The following is a 16,036-nucleotide window of genomic DNA, read 5'->3' as shown; positions in this document are numbered from 1 at the left end:
ATGTATAAGTTATAAGAATTTTCTCCTGGTAAATGAAATAATTTGATTAGTGGCGATATTGTTTTAATTTTCATAGTATGCATATCTCATAAATACATAGTTTATTTGAATTCCTCTTCCAGCATCTCACATTCTTTTGTTAATTAAATATACATTTATTATGTTCCAGTGACAGTTTTTCATTCTTAATGATTCAAAGATTTTGTCTCAACCTTTCAGGCACTTGTATTCTTATAGTGGAGACATATAATAGACTGTACAAAAATTTCAACAATACATTATGTACTACTAAAGTATAGAGGGCAGGAAAATGCAAAGAGAGTGTGAAAGTGAATGCAGAGAGGGTGTGACATTTAAAACAACCTTGGATAAATAAAGGTTCTCAAGACAGAAACAGAGATGGAAGACATCTATAACAAGATCTGGCACACAGTTGGTGTTTTGTTAAAATTTGTTATGCTAGATTGAGGTAGAGGCAACTGATTCCTCTTTCTGTAACTAATATTCTCTTATTAATTTAATGCATGCTTATTATATGCCAATGATTGTGTTATTCTTAAGGGTTCATAAATATCATTACAATATTTGAAACATTTATGTCTCTTAGTAGAGAGAAACAATAACTGTGTATATGAAACTACTTCAAGAGAAGAGTGCACACTTTCACTTGTATAGATTATGTTATAAACACAGGACAGATTCTGTTGCCTTTTTTCATTAGTATTGATGGGATACTAATGTATTGACGTGATATCCGATTCCTGAAAACTTTGAGGTAAACAGTTTCATTATGACATACATTAAAGAAGTAAATTTTTAAAATTAATCAGAGATTTCAGGACAGGCCTCTCTGGGGAAAATGACATCAGAGATGAGAAAGAAGATGTGAGAAGATCCAGTGAATGAGCATTCCAGGCAGCAAAAATAGCAAGACCCTAATGGGAACATATAGCTTTGTGGAATCAAGAAAAGGCTATGTTTGACTGGAGCAGAGCATCTGGTAGGACCCAAGAGTAATGACATCATCCAAGGAGAACACACAGAATGAGGTCAGAAGAGGGCTGGGGATGGAATGTTAAATGCCCCAAACATGTGGGAGGGTAGCAGAGAATCAGGGGCCAGTAGAGAAGGCACAAAAGCAGGAACAGTTACAGAGACAGGATAATATCTATTTCATTATAAGTGTTCAATAAATATCTAGTAGAAAGATAAATGGATTTATTTCTTTAGCAAAGGAAACAAAAATATAAACAACTGTTTTATACCGAAGATTAACATTAACATATTTAAGAAGATTCACATTTTTATCCTATTTTATATATCATACATTTAACTCTATGTGCCAGGTACTACTTAAGACACTTGGGGCATATTAGTGAGCAAAAAGCGATCCCTGACCTCATGAATATAATGAAACAGACTCACCTATCTTTTGCCATGTTTGTCTTGTGAGATCGATATTAACATTATACCTATTTTACAGATGAGAATATTTTTAACTTGCTCCAAATTTTCCTGCTAGATGCTTGTACTAGAATTCACGTTTTTAGACTTCAAGTCACATAAACAATACAAAGACTTTATCACTATAGAGAGGTGGTAGTATTCTAGGAAGAATCAGGACTTTATGGAAAGCACAGCATGTAGGGAGGGGGATGGTAGATGAGGGTAAACGGGATCAAATATATGGTGATGGAAAGAGAACTGACTCTGGGTGGTGAACACACAATGGGATTTATAGATGATGTATTACAGAATTGTACACTTGAAACCTATGTTACTTTACCAACCATTGTCACCCCAATTAACTTTACTTATAAAAAAGAAAGAAAAAGAAACATAGCATGTGGTTGATACCTTGAAGGAGAAGTGAGATGTCTATAGCCATAGAAATAAGAAGGCACTCCAGGTCAGCATATGTGTATGAAGTAGACACAAAAAGAGGTACCACAGATTGCAGTAAAATAAACGTGCATCAAAAGTAGAGGAGATGTAGTCTGGAAAAATTGGTTGAGTACAGGTGTGGAAGTCCTTAATTTTTATAAGTACTCAGTGAAATGTGATGTTTCTTAACAGACAGGAGTTGATAATAATTGAAGTGTCGGGGCACAAGAGGTGGTTTGAGAGGATGGAGATGACAAAACCATTCAGGAAGCTATCAAAATCATCTAGGAAAAAGGTACATTAAAGACTTCAACTAGAGTGGTTGCAGTTTGGGAAGGAAAGGATGGATGTGTGACAATTACTTGGAAACTGATTGAATACGGAGCAGTAATTAAACATTAATGAGGAGAAGCACTCAGAGAGGATCCCAAGTTTACTAGCCTGGCATCACTGATACAATTTACAAAAGAGAAATTCAGAAGCCTGGCAGATTTTTATTAAAAAGAGGGTGAATTAGAATTGTGGTGCTGCAGGAGATATTCAGCAAGCAATATGACACTAGATATTAGAAACAAAGTCAGATAAAGATATGGATTAAGATATGTGAATTTATACTGCATAAAACCAATTGAAAATGAGACAGTCTAAGGTAGTTTATTGGAGAAAGACAGAGAGAGAGAGAGAGAGAGAGAGAGAGAGAGAGAGAGAGAGAGAGAGAGAGAGAGAGAGAGAGAGAGAATTGTCCCAAACTTGGGAATACCTATATATAGTGAAAAATAGAAATAGGGACAAAAAACAAAGAAAACAGATACTGAATAAGATATGGAGTATTGGGGGAATGACTATAAATAATGTAATACATAAAAGTATGTAATTTCTCTCAAACTGATGAGGCATATATAGGTGGCATGCTGGCCCAGGGAGTAGTATTACCATATTTGAGCATCATAGCAAAGGAAATGCCAGGGTGGGGATATAAGTCATGTTGTCAGGGAGTAGGTAAATCAAGTCACAGCCAACATTTCTACTGTGGCTGTTTCTGCAAAGACATGATTTTGGGTGATCAGGGATTTTTAGTAAGCCTAAATGGGATGAAGGTGATCTTTTGGGGGTAAATTTTGGCATAGACGTGTGAGTATAATTCAAAGAAGGACCTATGCTCTGTGTAATGCTAACATTGACAGCTTATTTCAGGAATAACTGCTCAAGTTAGAAATGATCAGAAGATTTTGATGTTGTTAAAAATTGATTGGGCGTAAAAGGAAGAGAAAGATGAAACGAGAAGAACCCCATGCCTTTTAGTTGAAGAGTAAAAGCCACTTCAAATTAATACTATTTTTTCAATATCATATAGGATTTACTACGTGTGCCTCCCTACCCTCTCAATTTATTACTGTAAATTCCACTATTTACCCTCTGCCTAAGTTTTAAAGAAGCAAATGTTTGTTTCAAAGTTCTTACTACATGCTCACTTCTTGACATCCCATGTAGTAACTTCTACGTCATTCCTCTAATGGAAATACTGTCCTTATGTTCAGCAGTGCTCTCCTAACTGACAAATGCAGCTTCTTTATCCTTACTACCTGCACATAATTCCACAGAATTTGATGTGGTTAGCAAGCCCTGGTACTTGAAATCTCTGCTCCATTTTTTTCCATAATTCTACTGCACAATTTCTTTACCTCCCATTCCACATTGCTCGTATTGATTTAGTTCTTCTAAGGAGAACGAATGTCTGCTTTATCTTTTCTCTCTTATTATATTAGGCTCCACTTTGATGAAAGAAAACACAACTAACCTACTTTCTACTTTACCCTTCACTAGGAGAGAGGTCATAAAACGGATAGAGATACTATCTAAAATACAGCAAAAGATCCCTAGATAACATAACCCTCAATTTTCTTTCTTATGCTAATGTTGATTCCTAACTTTTTGGATTAATATTTTATAATAAAGTAGTGCAAGTTTAAGTTCCATATGAGTATTCAGTCTTTTCAGTGTAGGCAAAGCCACTTCTTAACCAAACACACAAAAACACATGCATTCTTGATAGTGTAGGTAGATACATAGAAATGAGCAGGAGTAGACACCTAGCCCTGGTTAGAAAACCCCTTATGCTCTACTTGGGTCAAGACCTCTTGCAGCTGCCCTCACTTAGGGCACCAATGCCTTACTAGCCCAGCAGGATTCCAGGCTCACAAATGCCTCTATATCAAGGGATGTATCGTTAGAAGCTAGAGAGAGAGAGAGAGAGAGAGGGGGGGGGGGGAGAAACCATCCTGCTTATTAGAATGTACACTCTGCTTCTCAGGGTCATTATAATGAGTTCAGACAATCTTGAGAGCAAGAAAGGAGTACGAGATATGCCAGCTGGGAGGTACTATAGAGACAGGCAGGGAGACAATTCTACCCATTGAAATAAAAACTCTCACACAATGTAAGGAAGGGCTGCTTCCTTCTCTTGGGTCAGCGTGCTACATATCTTGGAGTGTACTTTCTTTTACCAATAAACTTTTTGCTGTTCTATGCTGGGTAATCTCTGTCCATTGACTAAATTCTTTCCTTCAAGAAGACAAAGGGCCAAGGTACAATGTCATTCCCAGTAATATCCTCACATCAACATTTAGAATTTATCATCATGAAGGTAATTTGAATCACTATGTTACATGCCTTTATTATGTCACTGAGAAAAAACTAGCTCATTTATTAAATGAAGGCTTAGGAGGTAGAAATTTCTCTAATGAGCTATGATATTTATTTAAGAATCAAATGTCCAGTTTTTCTCTAAGATCCTTTTAAAGCTAATCATATGAATCATCTGTTGGTCTTGTATTTTTGTCTTATCATTTACTAGTGAGTTATCATTGGAAAAGTTACATTTGAAAAGTGACTAACAAGTAATCAGTAATTATTTTTTAAACTAAATAATGAAATGTTTATAAATGTTATTTTAAAAGAAAAATAATTAAGAAAGTTAAAATTTAGTACAAGGTTGTATTAAAACATACATGAGGTTTTTTGTTCTTTTTTACACTCTGTGCAAGGTTATAAATTTTGAGAATGAGCTAGACCTATGAAGTCTGTATAATCTATGAATAAAGAAAAGCAATTCAGTTTTATAGTTTTATAAGGAGATGATAATTTGTCTCCACGGCAGAGGCCGGGGAAAAAATAACATCTGTTATAAGCCAAGATGAAGGATATTTTGTGGCAGAGAAGGTTCAATGGACCCTGATTAAGAACATGTATTTATGGTTCAACAAGATCATGTAAAAATGTATGCAATGAGGTATTTTACTTATCCTTAGCTAGTTATGCTGAAATGCATTTGGCAATATCAAAGAAAACCTCATTATTCAAAATGATGTAGGGGTGCCAAGGTGGTAAAGGTAAACAAAATTAGGTTGATAGTTATTTTGGGGTTTTATATTAAAATATTAATTTAGCTTTATCCATATTTATGATCCAGAATACGTTAGGAAAAAACATACTGTATGTAATTTGATTATGTTTTAAGTTTTGTATTACTAGTACTTCCAAAATATGAAAACTGAAATCATAAAATTTGAAAGGCAGTTGAAGCCTGCTTCCAAAACATTTATTTTGAAAGTAGAAAAATGCATTTTTTAAATTAAATTAATTGGGGTCACAATGGTTAGTAAAATTACATAGGAGGGGTTAGAAGAAAAATACTCCATAGTACTATTACCTATTCAAGTGATTTCAGTTTAGTTACAAATAATAATAGTAGCTTTAAACTTTAGGTTGTAGAAAATAGTTTCAACTAAAGTAAGATATCTGGATATCCTTAATTTCTAAGGCTAGGCCTTCTTCTAAGGTGAGTACAATTGTAATAGGCTGAACCGAGCTTATTTTTGGAAGCTCAATCCTGGTACCATTACTGAAGCCTCCACTTATGTTCTGAATCAAGTGTGACCTGATCAAATTGCATGAATTCTATTTATTTCACCTCTCTGATAATTAGGGCTGTTTTGAGTTTCACCAGCACATCAACAAAAACCATTATGAAGGCCTCAACATAATATGAAACTATGCAACCTTTGATTTATTAGAAAAACTACCGTTAGAGTGAAAGCAGTTGGCAGGCATGTTCTCTGTGTGGCATCGCTTTGGCATAGTCAATGTGAATATATTAGGCCCTGGAATAAAGCAAACTGAAGAGTACCATGTTTTCCCGAAAATAAGACCTAGCTGGACAATCAGCTCTAATGCATCTTTTGGAGCAAAAATTAATATAAGACCAGGTCTTATTTTAATATAAAACCATTTATAATATAATATAATGTAATGTAATATAATGTAATATAGTATAATATAATATAATATAATATAATATAATATAATATAATATAAAATATAATACCGGATCTTATATTAATTTTTGCTCCAAAAGACGCATTAGAGCAGATGGTTTGGATAGATCTTTTTTTCGGGGAAACATGGGTAGTCTTGTGTGAATACACTGAAGCGTAAGTTAAAAGCAAGGATGATATAAATGTGTGTTGCCACGCAGCAGCTTAACCTTGCCACGTAACAGCTTAACCGTTTTGTTTCCTTGAACCTGCCCCCAAAGAAAGGAGAGTCTGTAAGAGAGATCCTTTCAGGGACTTTGCTAAACCTTTGTGTTTGCACCTTATATCTTCCTGTTTGGTCCCAGAAAGATGGCTGGTCAGTCAATGATGAGTAAGATTCCTCATGGAAGGAACAACTCAAGCCAGATGCAGTAGCTTGGGGAACAACAGGAGAACCCACGGGGTTCATGGAGGTGGGCACAGCCTCCCGCCTTCCTCAGGCTAAGGAAAGCCTCAGCTTCTGTGGTTGCATTCCTTCCCGAAACCTGCAAGGGAAGGGATTCAATGAGGTGCTCTCCGTCTATTCATATGCATATAGGTTTTGTCCCTTGGGGTAGTTGAAACTTACAGTCCAGCTGTTTGCAGGCAAGGGTGATTGGCTTGAATCAGTTTCCTATTATGATGTATAGGATTCACAGACCTTGAGATTGACAAGCTTTATCTCCTTTGCTTTCTCATGGAACTAATCAAAGTTATTGCACAGGCCCGATTAGGCGCCACAGCACAGACCTTGTGGCTGCTGGGCCCTTGGCTTCCACACGTAGACTCTATTCATGTCTTAGACTCTATTCATGTCTTTTCTTAATCATGCACTGCTCTCCTCGCTCCCCACAACTCTCGTGGTACGGGACACGACAAACGTGCATAAGTACAACAGATATATCACATAAAGCACAGATCTTTAATCTGAGCTGTGTGTCCATAAGTAAGATATATAACTTCCATCGTTTCAATTTTTTGATCTCAATATTAGAGGTTGAGACAAAAACCACCACAATCCCAGGATTGTTAAAGTGATTTAATTAACTAGTAAATGCAAAAATTCCACAAACATTAGGGGGATATTTCTATTTTTATTTTATTGAGATCTGGGTCGACAGTCAGATAAAACAAGCCTTGAATTTCAGTTTCATCTCTAACTATGTCACCTTAGCAAGTGAGTTACCTCCCTCAGTTTCCTACTTTTCAATATGCTTAAATGTGGATAATGTCTAATTTATGGGATTTTTGTTTGTGACTGAATATGAATATGCAAAAAGCTTACTCTAGTGTCTGGCATATAATAATCACATCTTAGCAATTATTATTAGCATTGTCATCAAATACTATTAATGTTTGTCATTGAACATAAATACTATATAAATGTCTAACATTTAAAATAAATAGTTCAAATTGATAAATACAGTTATCTCCATCATAGTGTTTATTTGATGAACAGTGATAGACTTGATTTTTTTGTTTTTAAATCTCTAAACGTGGGTGAATTAACTAAGATCAAAAATATTTAGAGGCCATTTTAAGAAATAACTTTGGAAAATGTCTCCAAAATATAAACTATCACAATATTAAATGAATAAAAACACTGCCACAGAAGGTTCTCTACAGGAAGATAATTCTATTTATCTATCAAGAGTTTAAAACATGAAGACTAGTAAAATACTGATAACTTTTTTCAGTTCTTGTATTCTTACAATGGAATTTTAACAATATAATAATTGTAAGTCAAGTTGTCTAAATCTGCTTGTGTATTGGTGCACAGGGACTCAGAAATTTTGTTTAATAAACATGCTAGTTCCACGTCAGCAATTATATTATTTGTTTTTTGTGAATTTAATGACTGTTTATAAAATTGCATGAGTTATGATTTAAATAAATATGTCACAGTTGTGATTTCTTAGGTAGATGATTTACTATGTTTATAAAAACAAAATTGATATTAATGACCTCATTTGATGATTTTACTGACAATTTATAGACATATTTTTGGTTATTTTGTTGAGATAGATGTGATCCTTTTAAAATGTTATTTAATTTCCTGCAAACTACTTAGGGGAGAAAATTCTCTAAATTTATCTATCTATTAAGAGTTACGAGGTAAGTACGTTTTTTTTCTTATGGTGGGCTGAAAAACAAGATTTTTGTAAAAACTGACCGAAAAGGTAAACCATTATTTCTGGATCTTTTGACATGAGTTACAGCAGTGGCACTGAGTAGATACACCTTAAGTGTAGACAACTGACATAGAATAACGTGCACATGCATTCTCAAAGAATTTAAGAGCAAGTATTTTTCCTTAGTTTGACAAATTCTATCACTATTTCCGGATTTTATGTCTGCAACCCAATGAGACTATGGAATGAACAGGAAACTTTCATTGCTACCAGGATCAGTAGAGAGATGTTGTTAGAGTTCTGGAATTAAGTTTAGAAAGAAAAGTCAGAGAGCTTTCTTCTGTCTGCTGTCAGGGACATATCAAAAATTTTTAAAACATAACTTTTCCATATTTCTCTGAGACATCTTAGTTTTTCTCAGACATCTATTATTTATATTAATAAAATCTATATTATAATATATTACAATACTATACAAAATAACATAAAATATTATTACTAACTTATAGATGAACATCAACACTTGTTTGGATATTAATATTAAGTCTATCCACTAATATCTATATATGTATTATTATCCATTTTAAATGTAGTAATATTCTCATCTATGTGAAGCTTCATAATTTATGAAATGTTTCTGCATAAATTCTTACTTATTTTGATTCTTGATTGCATTGTTAGAGACAAATGTAAATGTACCTCCTGAGAAATAATTCTTCTCAGGTACAAATGTAAATGTACCTCCTGAGAAATCATTCTTCTCACAGGTCTCAGGAGGGACCTCAAATTCCTTTTGAGGGTAGTGCCCACTGTGGTGCTGGAGGGTATTCATTCATTCATTTACTCATTCTGCAAATATTCTCTGAGTTTGAATATGGACTTTCATGTTAGTAGTTGCATGTTAATTTAAAACAATGAATGAGGTATGAAATCTGCCCTCAATTAATTCAGTCTTGTAGAGTCACTGGCATACTCAAGCTTGGAATGGCTATTGGGAACCAAAGATGATTGTCATAAATAGTTGCAATGCAATATAACAAGAAACAAATGTAATAAGAAACATATGGGGGGGGGAGAGAGTGAGAGAGAGAGAGAGAGAGAGAGAGAGAGAGAGAGAGAGAGAGAGAGAGAGAGAAGTTGGTTGTTGAACAGTAGCACAGAAAGCAGGGAGAATATCAAAAGTAAAGATATGATATCATAAACGAGGACAAAATGATTTGAGGACTGTATATAGTTTAGTAAAGCCTGAGTATTAAAAAGTTGGAAATGCAGTCAGAGTCTGAATAATAAATGCCCTTGAGGCCATTGTAGGAATTTGCCCTGTATTCTGGAATAGATCACAAGACTTTAATTTTTTTAAGGACAGACTGATCAGATCAGTGTTCTTTGAGTAGGGAGAAAAATGAAGAAGATAAAGAATAGTAAGTCATTATCTAAATACATGAAAGCAGACACATAGATCAATGAAACAGAATAGAGAGCTCAAAAATAAACCCACATATATATGGTAAATTAATTTAGGACAAATGAGCCAAGAATATACAATAGGGAAAGAACAGTCTCTTTAATAAATGATATTGGGAAAATTGGACAGATATATGCAATAAAATGAAATTAGACCATTTACATACGTCATATAGAAAAATAAACTAAAAATGGATTAAAGACTTGAATGTAAGACCTGAAACCACAAAACTCCTAGGAGAAACCACAGATGGTAAGTTTCTTGACACAGGTGTTGGTGATGACTTTTGGACTCTGACACCAAAACCAAAAATAAGCACTGGGACTACATCAAAATGAAAAGCTTTTGCACAACAAAGGAAACCATCAACAAAATGAAAATGTAAACTACTGAAGAAGATAAAATATTTGAAAATTATATATCTGATAAGGGGTTAATATCCAAAATATATAAAGAACTCACATAATTAAATAGCAAGCAAACAAACAATATGATTAAAAATGGGCAGAAGATCTGAAAAGACATTTTCCCAAAGAAAATGCGGCCAACATCTACATAAAAAGATGCTAAACATCACCAATCATCAGAAAAATGGAAATCAAAACCACAATGAGATATCATTTCACACCTGTTGGAATTGCTACTAAAAAAGACTGGACATAACAAATGTTAGCGAGTATGTGGAGAAAAGGGAACCCTGTGCACTGTTGGTGGGATTGTAAATTGGTGCGGCCACTATGGGAAACAGTATGGAGTGTCCTCAAAACATTAAAAATATAACTACCATATGATCTAGAAATTCCACTGTGGCTATTTATCCGAAGAAAACAAAAACACTAACTCAAAAAGATGTGTGCACCCCAATGTTTGTTGTAGCATTACTTAACAATAGCTAAGATAGGGAAACAACCTAAGTGTTCTCTGATGGATGCTTGGATGAAGAAAATGTTTACACACACACAAACAAAGACACACACACACAGGAATATTATTCAGCCATAAAAAGGAATGAAATGTTGCCATTTTTTAGAACATGTATGGACCTCAAGGACATTATGCTAAGTGAACTAAGTCAGACATAGAGAGACAAATACCATATGATCTCACTTATATATGGAATGTAAAACAACAACAACAACAAAGAGATTCAAAGATGCTCATAAATGCAGAGAACAAGAGAAAAGATTGGCGGTTGCCAGAGGTGGGAAGTGGAAAGAGAGATATGAGTGAAGGGTGTCAAAAGGTACAAACGTTCAGTTATAAAACAAGTAAGTCATGGGGATGTAACGTACAAAACGGTGACTACAGTTAATACTACTGTATTGCATATTTGAAAGTTGCTGAGAGAGTTCTTAAAAGTTCTGCTCACAATAAAAATAATATTTTTTGTGACTGTAATGTGACAGAAATTAATGAGACTTGTAGTGATCATATAGCAATGTATACAAATTTTGAGTCATTATGTTGTAGACTTGAAACTAACATTATATGTCCATTATACCCTAATTTAAAAAAAAATAAACTTAAAATATTTAAACGAAAAAGGAAATGAATAAATACATCAACGTTCATAGAGAAAGGTTTTATGGCTTATGAAGTGGTTACCATGCCCCAACAATCTCCACACTTGTCCTTTACGGTCCACAGAATGGACAGAACATAACACTGCAAGGGAAGTCATCCGGTCCCATCTTGGCCTAAACTTGGAGATTAAACACCATAAATGCACCTCAAAGGTACAATCATACAATTTGTAGACTAGGTTAAATGGCCAATGTCTGAGAATATCCTAAAAATAACTGTGAAAGATAATTAGGGTGTTTTAATCTGAGCCTCCTATACAAATTCATAAAGCATAGTGGGGACAGAATCCCAGAGAGCAGTTTCCAGGCTCTCGGCCTCACATGGAAAGGTGCTGGCTCGGTTATTAGATAGCTATCAGCTGTAATCAGATGGCCATCCGCTGTGGCTGGGTGGCCATCAGCTGTAACCAGTTGGCCATTAGCCACTAATATAACTGCCGTGGCTACGTTACGGGGTTGGTTGGTTGGCAGAGAAGCGGACAGCAGATTACGGGTCATGTGGCTAATGCTTCCTGTGTCTCCAACCCAGCCGCCAGTGAGACTATAGTGGTATGAACCCGCATCCATTGCTCCATTGGTGTTCCTTTTTGACCTCACCATATCCTGCATTCTGGTGCAGGGAACGGGAGCTGAGACCCTGCATTACAAGCATCATTTACAGCTTGAATAAGGTTCCACTATGAGGAGTTGAAGAGGCCCAACAACAACAACAACTCCTGCTTCAGATACAGAAGTACACTTGTTAGGATTTATAATGGAATCCCTATGTGAACTCCCAGAATTTGCCCAAAGTACAAAATTTGAGTCAAAACAAAAACAAAAAACCAAAAGAAAACAAAAATACTACAGAATGTTCACGTATAAGTAGAAATTGAGACCATGAATTCACAGCTTCTGAGACACCTCTGAGCAACACACAACTAATTAATTGGTCTTGATTAGGGGTTATCCTCTTAGTTTCTCTTTACATTTTTTGGAATGGATAAAATATCAGTTAAACCTAACCATCCTGTGATTCTTCCCCTGGGTCTTACAACGTTATGGCAATAGGAAAATGGTTTCTACCTCTGTTGAAATAATAGTTGTATTTTATTGAAAAAAAAGTTCTAAAGGATTATGAAATAAGAATTAGTGGTAAAAGTATTGGTAAAATATTTATAGAATTTTACAGCACCCAGGCTGGTTTTAGCACCCTTTACTTAGTTTAAGTTTATAGGTTAAGATGAGACAGTGTAAACTCTAAATATTTTTCTAGTTCAACATAGAATTTGTAACAATGACTATCTCCTATATGGCAGAATATTTCCCATGAAGAAGGTTAAAGTCTAGAGCAGGGGTGTCCAAACTTTTTTCAGCGTTTTTTGCCAAGGGCCATATGCGGTAAAATACACAAACAGCCGGGCCACTCACTCAAGGTGAAGTATGTATTGCCTCACCTGGTTTATTTAAGTAAGCTAAATATATGTTTGGAATTTGCTGCGGGCCAATTAACAATGGATCACGGGCTGCAGTTGGCCCATGGGCCGCAGTTTGGACACCCCTGGTCTAGAGGATACCTATACCTTACTTGGAAAGGAGAAATTTATTTCTCTAAGTATATTTTCTATATTTTGTATTTTTAGCATCTTTCTCTACATTGAGTCCTTTCTACTACCAAATACTGGGACTGTTCACAGTCCTGAGGGGCCTGGTGCCACCTAAGGGATGACTGCATACACCAGGGCTGTTCCCCATGTAAGCCCCAGCAGTCCCAGAGCCCATGGCACTGATTTATGCGGGTAGACTGAGACAAAGTGCTTCTTCCTCAGCCCAGCTCTTCTGAGGGGGCTCTGTACCTCTCCAGAGAGGCCACATACTGAATTTTGTCTGCAGTCATTATATCTACTGGTCTAAACTCCTACACTACAACAGACTCCCTTTCCCAATAAAACTATAGATATAGTTTTCCAATAAAACTATATATAGTATATATATAGTCGTTGTCATGTCATGTCAACAAAACTCTTCATACATCCTCATTCTGTTATGAACAAAATCAATGTCCACTATAATACCTTCTACTTAAATGCCTTGGATACTGATTTCAGTCTCTATCATTAGTGGAATTGGTTTTGGGATAGCCTCAAAATCCAAAGGTTTTTTTTCTGAGAGTACCTTATAGCATTTAATGTGAGTGACAGTTCCAGCCTTAAAACTTGGAATACCATTTGTATTTTATTCTTTTTATTGGCCCTGTAGTGCATCTCTCAGATCATTCTTCTTTTGTCTCCTTCACTTACTCCTTTCTTTCTACCTTTTACTCTCTTTCTATCAGAGAAGTGTGTGTATTCCTAAAGGTTAGTCTTTAATTTTTTTTTCCTAGTATAATTTCTCTTGAAGAAAACATCTCTGTGGTTTCATTGAGTATCTCAATGTGTTTTGCGGACAGTTCCCACCCACCTTTCCTGAGCACCAACCAATATTTTTATGCATTGGCTGTGTTTTTTTCCTGAAATTCAGAATAAAACTTCAAAATAAAATTATTTTATTCTTCCAAAATCTTGCTTCTCTTCTCTGTGTGACTACTATATAACATTATGAATTGTTCAATTTAATTGATCAAAGCTTACAATCTTGATGTCATTCTAACTCCATATTTTTAACACTTCCACCCTCACCCATTCAATTATTTACAAATTCTCATTTATTTTTGAGCCTTTCACAGATATCTATTCTATCTAATATCTAATACATCATGGACTTGAAGACACTTTTACCTAGATTATTAAAATGATTTTCTAACTTGAATTTCCCTACAGAGTTCTCTTGGATACATATTCCTAGAGCAATCCTATACTTACCTCTGCCCTCTGTATACTTATAGGGTAAATTAAATACTTCTGTGCATTGAAGATAAACCATCAGAGATTTATGCAGAAGCAACATGGTTGGCATTGTACTTTACATAGATTATTTCTGAAAACAGTACAAAGGAATTTTATTGGGGTTGGGTAGGATGGAGAAGAGAGATGTTAAGGAGTAGAAAAAGTGGGCAGCAGTTCCAGATAGGCAATTTTTCTAGTAGGGGAGATATTGAGTGTATGAATGAAAAAATAGATATGTAGTAGAGGGGTTTGTACGGATTTTGCTAAGGTCAAGATCTAGGTGGATATACGTTGCTTATTATAAACTCCCTAATATCTGGAACAATGCCTAAAGAGAGTGGAGACTGAGTAAATGTTCTATGAATAAAATAACTATGGATATGGTAAATAAAAATTGCAGTGCATAGTAAAATACAGTATAGAGTGGAGCAAGCCAGATTGTAAATAGGAAATTTGAAGTTAAATCTGGGTTGAACTGTTGTTTTATTATTTGCTAGCTGTATGACTTTGGGAAAATAATTTGACGTCCCTGAGCTTCAGTTCTTTTTTCCATTTATAAATTAGGTCCATAATAAAAATCTCTTGGTAAGGTTGAGGTGAGGATTAAAGGGGGTGATGATGCATTAAATGTGTTTAACAGTTTACCTGGCGTTTAAGTGCTCAATAACTATTGCTGCTTATTTTTATGTTATTGTTCTTAAATATATGGAATATATATATATATATATATATATATATATATATATATATATATGAGAGAGAGAGAGAGAGAGACAGGTATGGGTATAGATATAAGTATAGATAGATATAGAAATAGAGGTAAAAATATATAAATATCTACAGGGAATTCCAGTCAAGATGGCAGAGTAGGTAAATATTGTGCTTACCTTCTCTTACAAGCACATCAAAATTGCAACTAAACTACAAAACAACCATCGTTGAGAATTGCCTGAAATCTTGCTGAACTGAAGCCTTACAACTACAGATATACAGAAGAGGCCACTCGAGACTGTTATGGGGGCACAGATGTGGAATGTGCTGGTCCCACACCCACTTGTGACCATTAAATATCAGGAGGGATATCTCAGCTGTGGAATTTCCCCCCAAAAAGAGCAAGGGGTCCCAGCACCACACCAAGCTTCCAACCAAGGTTTCCAGTGTTAGGGAGAGAAGTCACCATAATTTCTGGTTGTGAAAACCAGCAGAGATTGTGGCTGAGTTAGACAGAGGGCAGCTTCATTCCCAGGTACTCCTCTTACAGGGACTGCATATGGATTTACTCACCAAAGGAATCACTAGCTCTGAGCTCCAGCACTGGGGCAGCATCTGGAGAGGTGACAAGAATATATGGGGGCTGGGAGAAGAAAGAACAGAGTTGTCTGCCTTCAGGACAAGGGATAGCAGGGAAGCTTTCTCCTCTATGGAGAAACTGGTGGAAGCCAGCTCTCTGTTGAGCCCTCTTTGTTCTCAGCATGCAGACTCAGGTGGCCACACATCTGAGTCTCCATCGATCTGGCTAATAACATTCGCTCTGCCCTGGTTATTCTAAGACCCTGCCCCATCCAACTTTTGGGCACACTCAAGCCATTTCCAGTGTTTCTTTTTGTATAAACCACCTGACTTGGTTTATGCTGCAGACTTTCCTAAGGTCTATCAAAGGTTTGTGAAGCCCAGACAAGCAAAATCTGGCTTGGGTGTATCTCGTATATCAGGATGTGCAGACCTAAGGCCAACACTAGGGGCAGCCAGCCATGGT

At 35.6% G+C, this 16,036-nt stretch overlaps 1 protein-coding gene across 1 annotated transcript in view; it reads right to left on the bottom strand.

Moving 5' to 3' along the window:
* CNTN5 (contactin 5) overlaps window positions 1-16,036 on the bottom strand; it is a 1,322,225-nt gene that overhangs the window by 462,956 nt on the left and 843,233 nt on the right. The gene's annotated exons all lie outside the window — the stretch shown is intronic.

The sequence above is a fragment of the Rhinolophus hipposideros genome (genome assembly GCF_964194185.1).
Source record: "Rhinolophus hipposideros genome assembly, chromosome: 10".
NCBI lineage: Eukaryota > Metazoa > Chordata > Mammalia > Chiroptera > Rhinolophidae > Rhinolophus > Rhinolophus hipposideros.
This window is presented reverse-complemented; position numbering and strand designations above follow the sequence as displayed.